General features: G+C 47.7%; 1 protein-coding gene across 7 annotated transcripts in view; it reads right to left on the reverse strand.

Annotated features, from left to right (window-relative positions):
- The window catches only part of BCOR (BCL6 corepressor), a 162,090-nt gene that overhangs the window by 37,997 nt on the left and 110,980 nt on the right, over positions 1-13,113 (reverse strand). The window contains exon 1 of one of the 7 annotated variants that reach the window (XM_083172622.1): positions 6,078-6,205. The exons of 5 other annotated variants lie outside the window; for them this stretch is intronic. The gene's annotated coding sequence lies outside the window, so the exon portion shown is untranslated. Of the gene's footprint in view, positions 1-5,212; positions 5,632-6,077; positions 6,206-13,113 lie in introns of those variants that run through there. One more of the 7 variants, XM_083172620.1, reaches the window with a different exon arrangement.

A 13,113-nucleotide genomic window follows, 5' to 3' on the forward strand; every position in this document is an offset into this window, starting at 1 on the left:
TTATAAATTCTAGTGCTGGGCAGAATCTGTTGTACCCGTGATGAAACTCCCGGTTGAGAAATGAAGCCTACTGACACTTCTATGTAATCATAGAATTGCATGAAATGTGCGCACAAGTTCTCGGCCTACAAATCATCAGGGTCTCAGCGAGTGCTATTCCTGTGGCGGCTACACCCTGCGCTCAGGAAGCAGAGCCTTTCATGCTGGCCCCAAGATTTCCAGGCAAAATGGCTTCAAAATTACACAAACCACCATCAACAAATTGTCTCAGAATACAAACGTGACGTTTGGTAAATACGTATTTTCCTGTCGTAACTACACCTAGGGAGTGGTATTCGTTATATCGTAACCAAGTACAAATCGTGCTTAAAACGACGTTCTCTTTCATTAATGTAGATACACATTAATATATGAACAAGATGGATGGTATTTTTCGATAATCACTGCTACAAGAGACTTAATAAATGGCAAACACTTTGGACATTAGGTCCATGGTCTGGGCACTGTTGGACAAATGGCCACATTAGTGGTGGCTATGCGTAATTGTGCGGTTCCATCACGAGCGCAGCCTGTTCCTCCGGAAAAATGGAGCGCGATGTGCCTGCCTCTAGCTCAATCATCAGTCCCACACATATTAAATATAGGCTTTTATTTCCTGGAGCCGGGGCTGAGAGCGCAAGCCTTTTATTATTCGTATTAATCACGCATAACGCTTCCAGCTGTCCCTGCAGGGCTTGTATGGCTCGGGAGACAGCCCTCTCTCTGCTTTATCTCCAACTTCTCCCTAAGCAGGTTGTCTGCCTTCACCGAGGGGTATCCAAACTGCTTGTTGATGTTTCAATCTATAGATCTGTTCCAAATGGGCACCATTATACTGGCAATCTGCAAGAACCCTTCTACCTTGTGCCAGTTCTATTCCGTAACTGGGGATAAGGGCTCTAATGTCGTAGCGTGCCATTGATATTACACAATGACCTACGCTACAGGCTGTCTCTGATGGAACAGAAGCCTCGGTTTCCTGTGGCTCGGGACGTACTGTGTATGTGGAATATAAATCCAGGCATCAGACGCGCTATATACATCGTGCAGCATTTCCGATCAGTTCGCTAGGAGACTGGCAGACACCCAGCTGTAGCACTACTTAGAAGATGTGGGCCACAGCGGGTAATTTAAGCAGAAAACAGTCATGCAAAATAAGTCTGTCAAGCTCAATTTACTGCTGTTTCTGACATTATTTTTCTCATGTACTCGGGTTATAAATCATACGGATGCAAAAAAAAAAAACCCCACACATTTGTAACTTCTAATGCAGGACTGCAGATAACCACACGATAATCAATGGAAAGTATGCCCAAATTAGTCATCGGTTTTAAAATCTATAAGCGATCCCAGAAAAGGGAGGTTTTCATTTCAGACGCCTGCTCAACATTAATTATATTTGACATTTTCAGGGATTTCACAAAAAAAAAAAAAAAGTCATAATCTTACAATTATTCCATGGGCAAGGCAAAACGATGGGTAGTTATATGGCTCAGCGCTTGTGCTCCAGTGCAAGGCCAGCATTCGAGACTCCGGCAATTGGCAACTCAAGTCTTTGTATCTGCACCCCCTCCCCTTGGGCTAACTAATTATCATGAATCCCTTTCCAACTGATCAGTGTTTGTTTAGTGCTAGGCTGCTTCCTGCATCTGAATGGGAGGGAGGGAAGAGAGAATTTGCTATTCACAGAGGATACATGACGTGACAAATCATATAATAACCCATTCAGTACACAACTGACAACAAGTAGAAAAGCGATTTCAATTTCACATATTAATGCTCATACATTATAATGATAATTAACAAAGAGCTAAGCCCGCACACCTAAACACGACCAGCCCTATTGCAACTATACAATTCACTTTTAAGATAGTTATAGATACAAATATTCATTTTCAACAGTCCGGGAGACCATGGTCAGTGGTAAACCGTATCAACTATCAGACCAGGTTGCTAGTGCGTTCCCTTTTCCGGCTGTTCCGTATAAAACATATACTAGATAATGAAGGCAGGTGACAGCTCTGGCCAAAAAGAAAGGTAAATGGGTGGCCTGAATCATTCTAAACGATGGGAATAACGTGCATCGGGCCAACCATGTGTTCTGGCAGGAGAAAAACACAGCCGCGCTGCTATCCGATCACGCTGGCAGGGGTTAAAATGCGCAGTGAGACATGACGGCCGCGCTGCCTCTGTAACGCACGGCTGGAGCCCTCTAGCTGTGCATTAAACCTGTCACTTCACAGCCCGCAATGCTTTATTGCGCTTATGAAATGGCCCATCTTGCCTAATTGCTTACATATTCATATCTTTACGGAGACAGGTTCTTACGGATTCTTTCCCTCGTTGCTGGCTACATACCGGGCCCGATAGCGCATTGCTTCAGCGCCTATCCACCACAGTGCGCCCGTCTCCGGGACACGCAGCGCGATCCTGCGCAACTCATCTCCGGGAAACCGCTGTTCAATGCATTTATTCAATGCCTAGATATTTATATACCGTGATGCGTTTCCATGGACGTGTCTCCGTTGCTGCTATATTTTAATAGAGACTAATGTGTAGGAAGAAAACTTGTATAACGCTTAATGAGAGCCACTATAAAGAAGGTCACATCAAGACCATCTTAAAAGGCTGCAATAAAACCGACCAATTAGTGTTTTACAGTCTCCTGAGCGCAAAGGCACCATAGCTGCAAGGAGTGCAGCAGGGTAGCCGGAGTCCGGGGCACTGAGCACCGTGCCACGTCTGCCACTAGCTGCCTCCACCATTTAACCAAAAGTCCGGTTACAGATCACACATCCCCAGCCGCACACCAGCCAGGAGAAAGTGCCCGGCTTCCAGGAGAGTAATAGTGACCTGCTGGCAAGCATGCGGTTAACAGAAGGGTAGGAGGGAGGCGGTGCAGCGCTGGGGTGCAGCTCACACCCTCCCCCGTAACCTCGCCGTGCCCCGGGCGATCACTTTGCACAGTTCCGTGAAGAAAGAAATCAGCGACAAGAAGGCGGCGGAACCAACAAGCGGCAGCTCCGTGTTTGATCGTTAGAGAGAGAATAGACTTAACTCCTTCCAATCTGGCGCACATCCTGCCGCTGCTCCACCCGATCATTAGCCGCCGCAAAGTGGGACTAGCCATTAACCCACTTACAGTACTTGTCCACTATTTTGCACAGCGCCTGGGTACAGCGCCAGCAACCTCTCCTGTGCACGGAGATTTGCGCTAATGTGCTGCTACGCTGCGCAATCGGGACTTCTTTCTGACGCAGTCTTGCGCCATCCACCATGGTAACGCGTTTATATGGCTGTTATACGTTTGGTTAGTCATTTTGGGGAGCGGGCACTAGTCAGTTTAGTATGCAACAATATATTACCCCGTCAATAATAGCGCTCCAGGGCGCTGAGCGTCTGTTTCCCGTGCGCAAATACTTAATAAACTACAGCTGCATCTCCTAGTTGCGCTGCAGGCGACCGGGGCATGATCCGACGTCTAGTACGACCTCCTTGGCCAGCCAGACCTTTAAGCGGGATGTAAAGTGAAGTCCGGTGTCCTCAGCTATTATCTTGACCGGAATGGTCCCTGTAATCAATAACGTCAATGCCACAGAGTGGCCGTCCATTACTTATGCGCCCGACGGCGGCCCGTTTTCTACAAGTGTGGCCCCGGCGGCCCTATACTATGCTGCAGCGCACCCTTATCGCTGGTCACCGTCTTGGTGCAGGATGTAATGGGTTAAGCGCTTTACGATTATACAATGCCAAATTGCAGACACGGGGCAATACATCAGCAAGCACCAGGACGATCAGTTGCTGCCAAGCTACAGTATACACCGGTATATTATATAGAGAAATAATGGCACCGTGGCTCCACAACACACATTTCACAATGCTCAGAACTTAAACTTCAAATAATAAAAATACATTTGACAATTCCTTTCAATGTACAATTAAATCTCATATATTACTCCGTGGCTCTATACAGCGCGCTCGCACATCCTCCCCGATGGCAGCGTATTCATTTCACGCACTGTGGACAGGATGCGCAACCACGGGACTTTCCTGTGATATCCAAAATTACCCATTCCCCCTCCTCCCTCCAACCCACAGATCATGGTGATCAATGACACGCTACAACCTTCAGATAATGCGCTGTGACGGGGACAGAAGGGCATCTCTGATACCGAAGTATATAGATCGGAGCGATCTCGTTACACGCAGGATGATCGGCTTCCGTGCGCAACGAGCCTGGGTGGTACATCGTATAAATAACACACAACCTGTAGACATCGGGGCGACGCTGTACCCGCCGCACTAGCAGCACCCTACATTACAACAGCCATAGTAATAATAAATAGGCAGCTTCTAGTACAACTTCCAACAGCACCGACCCCAGTGTGAGGTGGCAAGTGTGTCCGGGGAATGGAGAGCGCAGCTACGAGCCACGTACCACTTGCAGGGGGGTAACCACCAAGCGCAACCCGTGTGCCTTCTTCTGAGGAGGGGACCCACACCCTGCGCCCGGGTCACAGGCGAGGTGTAGCCCGCTGCTGTGAGTCACTGCTCATTACACAACATGACACACTATTAGCCCCACCGGATCACCGGGGAATGTGCAAACGCACGTAATATGTCACCCATTACTTTGCGCCATTAGTTTATATCACAGTCATTTAAATCACATTCTGTAACCCGAACCCTTAGCAACACACAATATAATATATAGCACACACATTGCAATATATAACACACACACACACTACAATATATAACACACACATTACAATATATAACACACACACACACTACAATATATAACACACGTAAATATAGAACAGCGGCAGAAAAGCGTCATTTCGTTCCTGCTAAACAAGATCCCGGCAGCCCGGATGCTTTCACCTATGCACGGCGGCAGATCACCTCCATCCCATACACACAGCGGCACATCGTGCTGCGTCCGAGTTACATACAGCCGCACTTATCTCTCACACACACACACACACACAGTGACTTCTATATATATGTATATATATATATATATATATATATATATATATATATATACACACACATTCCTATAACCTGTCCGTCCGGTGCCCCATCCACGGTCCTGACCGGAGCAGGCAGCCAGCCGGCAGAGCAGGTGTCCCCGACCCTGTGCACCCCACAGCCCCCGTCATCTCACCTGCAGACCCGCTGTGGCTTCCGATGTTAGACCCTGCCCTGTACGGAGCTCTATGCCGCGGGTGACCGAGCCCGGCGCCGATCCTCTGTGTAAATCCCAATAAGAAAAAAGCAGCCCGGTCGCAGCATAATTCCAGATATATGATAAATCCGCTTTGAGCCCAGATCCTTTCCCCAGTGACGGGCGGCGAGTGTGTGCAGCTCCGGCACTTGCGCTACACAGACAGATCTGCCTTGCCGTCTCCAGACGCGCTGCGATCGCTCCAAAGTTTATTATTATTTGCAGGATGCCTGGTCTGCACGCAGCGGAGCCGCTGGGAGGGATCGCGCCCCTCCCCTGCCTGGAAGGAGGAGGAGGCGCTGGGTGGGGGTGGGTTAGCGAGGTCAATCTCCAAAGCCCCCAGGAAAGAAGAAAGATGAGCGGTGGGAGGCGGCGGCGGCAGCAGCGGCCTCCTCCCCCTCCCCTCCCCCGGTGTTTGCTGCTGGGGGAACGGCGGCGTCTGTGCTGCGGGAGAAGGTGTTAGCTGAGGGGGAAACCCGATAGGAGCAGCTGTACTCAGTCACAATAATAATGTGTGCTGCAGGCAGAGCGCACCGGGGACCTCACCTGAGAACATTATGTGCTGGGGGAGAGGGAATAATCCTCCCTGAATGCACAATAAACTAGCGCTAAACTCCAGCAGTGACCTCAGCTGCTGTAGAACCTCTTGGGAGGCAGCGCCGGGTTAGTAAATAGAACGAAGCAGCAGCAGCTGTGCTCTGTTATGTGTGATGTCCAACTGACGCTCCCAATTACCCTGCAACCATCCCCCCTCATGTGAGCCTATTATTTCCTCCTGGCTGTCTCCCCATAATGTTCTCATTACCTATCTGTAGGCTGCGTGCTTAGTGCTGGGTGTCTGAGCCTGTTGGTAATTGCGTACTGGTATCTGTCTCATTCCGCTCTCCGCTGCTGCTGCTGCCTGTCTCTGTATCTTCCTGTACACATCTCTGCCACATACGCCCCTCTCCTATCTCTTTATCTGCTAGCGCTCCGTGTTCAGCCGACTGCTAGGGGCGAGCTGCTAGCGATGTAACTGGTAAATAGGGTGAGCCTACTACTGACCCAGATACCCAGCTATGAGAGCACCTTGTTGTTCTGCAGAGCCTCGTGTGCGGCTGTAGCAGAACCTGACCTAACTTATACATCTGATATATAGCTGCACTATAGACAGATCACCTACTCTCATTTCTCAACGCAACTCCTTCCATTACGATAGTAATAGACACTCTGGAACTGTAGCATACTCGCAGGAACAAAGCCTTGTCAACATTGTGGAAATTATGGGGGGATTTTTACAAGCTACATATACGTTTCTCTCTCTTAAGCCTGGACCTGTATCAATACAAGCCAGCGGACAAAAGATCTACTTTAGAGTCCCCATTCATCAGGAAAGCAGCACTAGGCTAAATGTAAGTGGTTTCCAGGATGCCAGGGTGTTGGTGGGCACCTAAAACACAAGCCTATTTAACAGCCTTTTCGTTGAAAGGGCATTTTCTGCACAAATGATCTATTGTTTTTATTTATAATGTGCGGAGTGCAGAAAGTATTGCTTATACCGTCCTGATCTCTATCCCTACTGTAGCAGGGAAAATTAGCACTGTGGAGTCTAAAGGCTCCCATACACTAATCTGAGATATCGTATGCAGCCTCACATGCTACACCTTGGCAACTGCCGCCGTAGAGCCACCAGGCTCCCTGGCAGCTGGACAGCATACGATACATCGCATGCAGTCCTTTACCATACAATCTATCGTAAGTGACCCCCCAGCAAGTGCTGCCAGATCTTATAAATCTTATGTGCAGAACTTGAAATCTCCGGATCCGATCCAATGCACATGGAACCGCACAGCGAATCGGAGGTTAGGCACATGCGATTTGGGTAAATTTCACACAATTTCTCACCCCGACCCGTCTAAATCAGGTGGAAAGGGCCCACATCGTATAAGTGTGAGGGCACCCTAACCTGGCACAGTTTGTGTGCTTGCATGAATATCCCAAAAGTGGCAGAGAGATCTGATCTGATCCCTCTCCGCTACCCCAGACCCACCCCACATGCTCATGGCTTGCAGGAAGCATGGAGCCTTACTCTGCAAGCCAGTGACACAGCAGTAGTGCCCCCATAGCAGCCCAGACTCCGGAGCCTGCTGTGGTTTACAGCAACCTTGCCCCTGTGTGTGATGTCACATGAAAAGGGGGCAGGGCCAGTACAGGCACCGCAAGTGCTAGTTAGTGCAGCTCCTTCCCATGGAAAGGAGTGGGGCTCTTGAAACCAACACCGTTTAAAGATGGCACTGGTTCTCTATGGCAAACCCATCAGACCTCTAACAATGAATGGGCCCATTACATAAAACATGCAGAAGCTAGCTTTTCTGCATGTGTAACAGGTTTATTAAGAATGAGTTATGCTGCTTTCACATTGCCAAAACATTTAAGACCTGGTATTTTAAAACAGTATTTAAACCAGCCCCGTACACACGGGGGAGATATATTGCTCAGCCACATATTGCTAGCAGTGCCGCAGAGATAATCAGCTGGTCGCAGGACCAGCAATTAGAACGGGGCTGAAAACGGGAGCGCGGCGATTTATCGCTGGGGCACACTCCCATCACTGGCAATATGGTCACCTGTGACCATATTTCCAGCGATTTCAGGCCCTATCACCCCCGTGTGTACACAGCTTTAGCCACTTGACCCCTTTCACGTTGCAGGTGAAAAACGGTATAATTACCGTTTTAAACCCCTGCAGTAAATACCAGGTCTCAAGCAGGTTTGCAGTGTGAAAGCAGCAGAGAACAGGACAGACAGTAGCACTGAGACACCGCAGTGCATATTTAATGAGCGGTCAGCTCATTACATATACGCATATGTAATGAGCGGACCCGCTCATTACATATGCACTGCACTGTCTCTGCCCGAGTCCTAAATACCGGTTCAGAGCCATTCACAGTGCATAAAAAATGGCTCTGAGCCATGTAGGACTCTGCTTTTACCCACTTGCAAATACCGGTTATTTGTAAAAGGCTAAAAAATCGGCAATACACCGGTAAAGAGCTGCAGTGTGAAAGGGGTATAATAGTCCTAAAATAAGCAGGCAGGAGTTTCATCTACATCTTTGACGGGAAGTCGTTCCTGCCCTTTTCTCCAGTGAACAAATCAAAATGAATAACACCATTCAGTACACAGTAGGCATTATTTTTTTGGTTGCCAAACTGATAAACTGAGCTTATTGTCGTTAACCAAACAGGTAACAACACACCTTGATCACCTACCCAGATTATAAGGATACTATAAACAATGAAAATGACAAGTCTGCATTCAAAATCATTTGGTGATTGGAATATGTGATAACCCCCTTTTCATGGTTTTCCACAGAATAGGGGCTTCTTACTGCTTAGTAAATAACCCCCATTGCATGGGGATATTGTAATTGGGCAATTTATCAAACAACTGTGCCACTTGGATAGTTGCTCTGATGTTTTCACCCAAAATTCTATGGGGCCAATCAAAATAGGTGTAAAGGTCCACACACACTGGGCGACTATGCCCAGCGTGTATGGACAGCGATGATCGCATTCATTGCTGGGGGGAAAGTCCCGGTGCCGAGGGAGGGGGGGGGAGGCTTTGCATAGCACAGTGCTATGCAAAGCCATCCTCAAAGCTGCTCACCTGCTGGTATCACCAGCAGATGAGCGGCTTTCCCGGCGATGATGCGGGAGCGCGCAGCAGCGCTCACCACGGGCGTATACACTGGGCGGCTTTGAACTGAAAGCCGCTCAAACCTGCTTTTCAGTACAAAGTCGCTGAAGGTGCCCATACAAGTTGCGATAACAGCGTGCAATGTGACGCTTTACCAGGCGGATCGCATTGCAAGGCATGCGATATGCGTGCAATGCAATCCACGGGCAGTAAAAAAAAGTATGTGCAGCACATACTTTTTGTACTGTGCGATGCGATACCCGCGGGAGCGAGCGTCACATTGCAGGCTTTTCATCGCAACATGTATGGGGGCCTTTAGTGTGTATGGGCCTATAGTTTGCCAAATAAGGTTGTTCCAAGTAATGGTGTGTACACGTGGTGAAATTCAGGCTAATGGGCATCATTAATGGTGCGGAGTTGCGCCTCATTAATGATGTACAGTGTACACACTGGATGAAAGTGTTCACAATATCGTTCAAAAAGCCCTTTCTAAAAAATATTGTGAGCAATATTGTCTAGTGCAGGGGTCTTCAACCTTTAAGACAGCGTGGGCCACCTAAAAAAATCCAGTGAAGCCCGAGGGCCACTATACTCTACTGCGGTATTTCGGACAGCCTCATAGAATCACAGCTCCCCTATAACGTCAGCACAGTCCTTCATAGATAGTTGGCACAGCCGCCCATACTCAGCACATAACCCCCCCCACACACACACACACACACACACACACACACACACACACACACACACATACCCAAATAGTTATCAGCAGCCAATTTGGGTTCCAGTGCAAACCGTAAAATTTGTGCCCCCCCCCATATATAATTTGATATTGAATAAATTGCACGCGCCGTAGGCGCGCTCCCAAAAAAGGGGTGTGGCCTAATTATAATGAGTGTAAACTAGCAGGAAAACAATTACCTGACACCTCTTTTGCAACCTGCATGACCAGACATTGGTTACCGCAGGAATGGTCGTTGTCCTCACACGCTTAAGTTGACTAAAGGCTGCACAGTGACATATAAACATGAAGGCCCACACAGTGACCTAGTACGCCTCACAGATCGAACCCAAACAATGAAAGGCTACTTAAATCAATATACACTGTTACACTGTTTATCCATAATACACATTACACATTATGCAGCACACCGTGATGCCCATTACACATTAATCCACACAAAAATTATGCCCATTGCACATTATGCCCCACACTTATGCCCATTATGCCACAGACCATAATGCCAGCAGTACTCCTGCTTATACATATGATGCCCCAGCAGTGCCCCTCACACACAATGCCTCAGCAGTGCCCCTCACACACAATGCCCCAGCAGTGCCCCTCACAAACAATGCCCCAGCAGTGCCCCTCACAATGCCCCTCACACACAATGCCCCAGCAGTGCACCTCACACACAATGCCCCAGCAGTGCCCCTCACACACAATGCCCCAGCAGTGCCCCTCACACACAATGCCCCAGAAGTGCCCCTCACACACAATGTCCCAGCAGTGCCCCTCACACACAATGCCCCAGCAGTGCCCCTCACACACAATGCCCCCAGTAATGCCCCACACACAATGCCCCCAGTAATGCCTGCAGCATTGCCAGGTCCCCTGCTCCCGCCAGCTGTACCTCCTCATCCTGCAGCTTTGCCGGGTCACCTGCTTCCACCATCCATGCCTCCTCCTGCAGTTTCGCCGGGTCCCCTCCGCCAGCTGTGCCTCCTCCTCCTGCAGTTCCAGCACCGGGTCCCCTGCTCCCGCTAGCTGCGTCTCCTCCTCCCGCAGCTTCGCCGGGTCCCAACTCCCCAGCTCGTGACCAGACGTGCCTCCTCCTCCCTCAGCCGTGCTGGATCCACTCCTCTGCCCTGCCTGCAGCCAATAAAAAATCGGGTAGGCGGCACCCGGGGGGACTCCATTACGCTGCCTCCCTCGGCAGCGTTTTCTTTTACTTAAAAAAAAAAAATCCTGTGCATGGCGGACTGGCGGGCAGGGGGCCACTGAGATCAGCTCCGCGGGCCACTCGTGGCCCGCGGGCCATGGGTTGAAGACCCCTGGTCTAGTGTGTATGGGCCTTAAGGGTGGAAAAAGATAACAAGGGAGTATTGCTATCTAGGGAACTTCATCATGCTCAGTAGTCCACAGACAGCCTAGGCCCAAATGACCCTTGGTATCTCCCTGTGTGCACAAGATAAACCTGTACATGAACAACAACACAACACAAAATAAACTCAAATGTTCATCCCCCTAATGATAAATGTGAATTGGTCTCAGTTATAAAGTTGATTATCAATAGGTAGAAAGCCACAGTATAGAAAAAAATGCAAGCTTGAATGGCAAGTTTTATATTCTCTCCTCAAAATGGAACCTTTACTAGTGAGCCCCCCAAAAAGGCTCTTCTAGAGCAGTTGGATGTCCAGAATACACTTTTATTTTTCACTTCTGCAATGATCCAGTGTAATTTCTTAACAGACATTTGCATTCACACAATCCTTGAACTTCCATGCTCCGCTCACAGATTACTTTCAATGTGAAAGCAGAGATTACCGTATTTAACCAAATATAATAACCTCACCTAAGAAAACCATTGTTCGAGTGTGCCGATATGAACTAGCTCTTGCTTAAGGATCAGAGACATTATTACCTTTTGTGACATATATTAGAATATTAGAAAAGCAATTAAACCTATTTTATATCAGATAGCTGCACATTTTGGCCACAGTTGTTAATAATTGTTATTATTATTAATATATAATAAATAACTTACAATGTTTAAACAAATAAAATGACCAATAATAAAACACTGCTTGTGCAATCCAAGAGTATGAAAAATGACTGTCACTTTCTCCTTTAACATTGCCAGATTCAAAAACAATGCAGCATTTTATAGTATATTTCTATGTGTGAAGGAGTGCCGTACAGACTGTATATTTGCAGGATACACTAATTGCTCTAATAGAAAGAGTAATGATCAATTACTCCCCCCCAAAAAAAGAAACAATTCATGCAAAAAATATAGAATTTCTGTCCGTATACAGAGACATACATATATTGAGAAGTGCCCGGCTCGTCAATGGCAACATATGGCTTACAGTAAGGGGTGGATTCATTTACACGTGACCTGCCTACAGCAGCTTGTGTTGCACGTTTTTTGGCAGATTCAGTTTGCACCTCCACAGGGTGCGAGCAGAATCTGCCTTCTGCACTTAACGTGTGGAAGTCGCTATGATCTGTTCAGGTGGCTTCTGCGTTTAATTGAATCATCATCAGTGTGCACTTGCACTGTCGTAAGTGCACATTATACCCGTCGTAACAGACATATATACGAAAGACAGTAGAAGAGTCTGGGCATGTTCACGATATAGTGGGTACACACTGAGCGATTTGCACTATATATCGCCAACGATATAGGGACCGGTGTGTACCAAGCTTTACACAGGAATTCAAAACAGAGACAGAAAATGAATGGACTATTCTTATGATTAATACTGCTACAAGCCTTGCCAAACCTGTCCCCTTATATCCCCCTGCTTGTCCTCACACTTTAAAGATGTGTACATACGGTGAGATTGTGTTTGATTTTAAATATATATTCAAAATTGGATCGAATGGACATCGAACGGTTTTAACCTCATTTGAAGCTGATTCGATCCCATTTAGTGTAAATTGAACAGTGAAAAGGACTGTGCAGGCAAGACTATAATGGCACAGATAGGCACTACATAGTCCAAATCCAATGCGATTTGCTTGTTGTCTGATTCAATCTCAAGCGAATTGGGATCAAATCGCAAGCAACATTGCACTGTATGTACATAGGATAATACCGATGTTGTAATACTCTTCTTCCTAATAGCCTACAGGTCAGAGTGTGTGCTTTTTAACACAACTTTTTTGAGCCGCAGACAATTGTATATATAGATCTCACCACAAGATTGCCAGAGTGGTATGTCTCCATGGTCTGAAAGGGACCCAGCGCTGCCTTTTCATCTTAAGCAAAGCCTTCTGGGCATTGTTGGGTCCCTGTGTGTGCATTATCCTGTCTCTGACAGTATTAGGCTGGCAGTAGAAGAGTGGCAGACGCTGCCGAGAGTGGAGACAGCTCTGGACCTCACCAGTGAGGTAAGTGATGCTGAATACCAGCTGCACATCTGTTCATATCACA

Source organism: Crinia signifera, chromosome 2 (genome assembly GCF_055691185.1).
Source record: "Crinia signifera chromosome 2, ASM5569118v1, whole genome shotgun sequence".
NCBI lineage: Eukaryota > Metazoa > Chordata > Amphibia > Anura > Myobatrachidae > Crinia > Crinia signifera.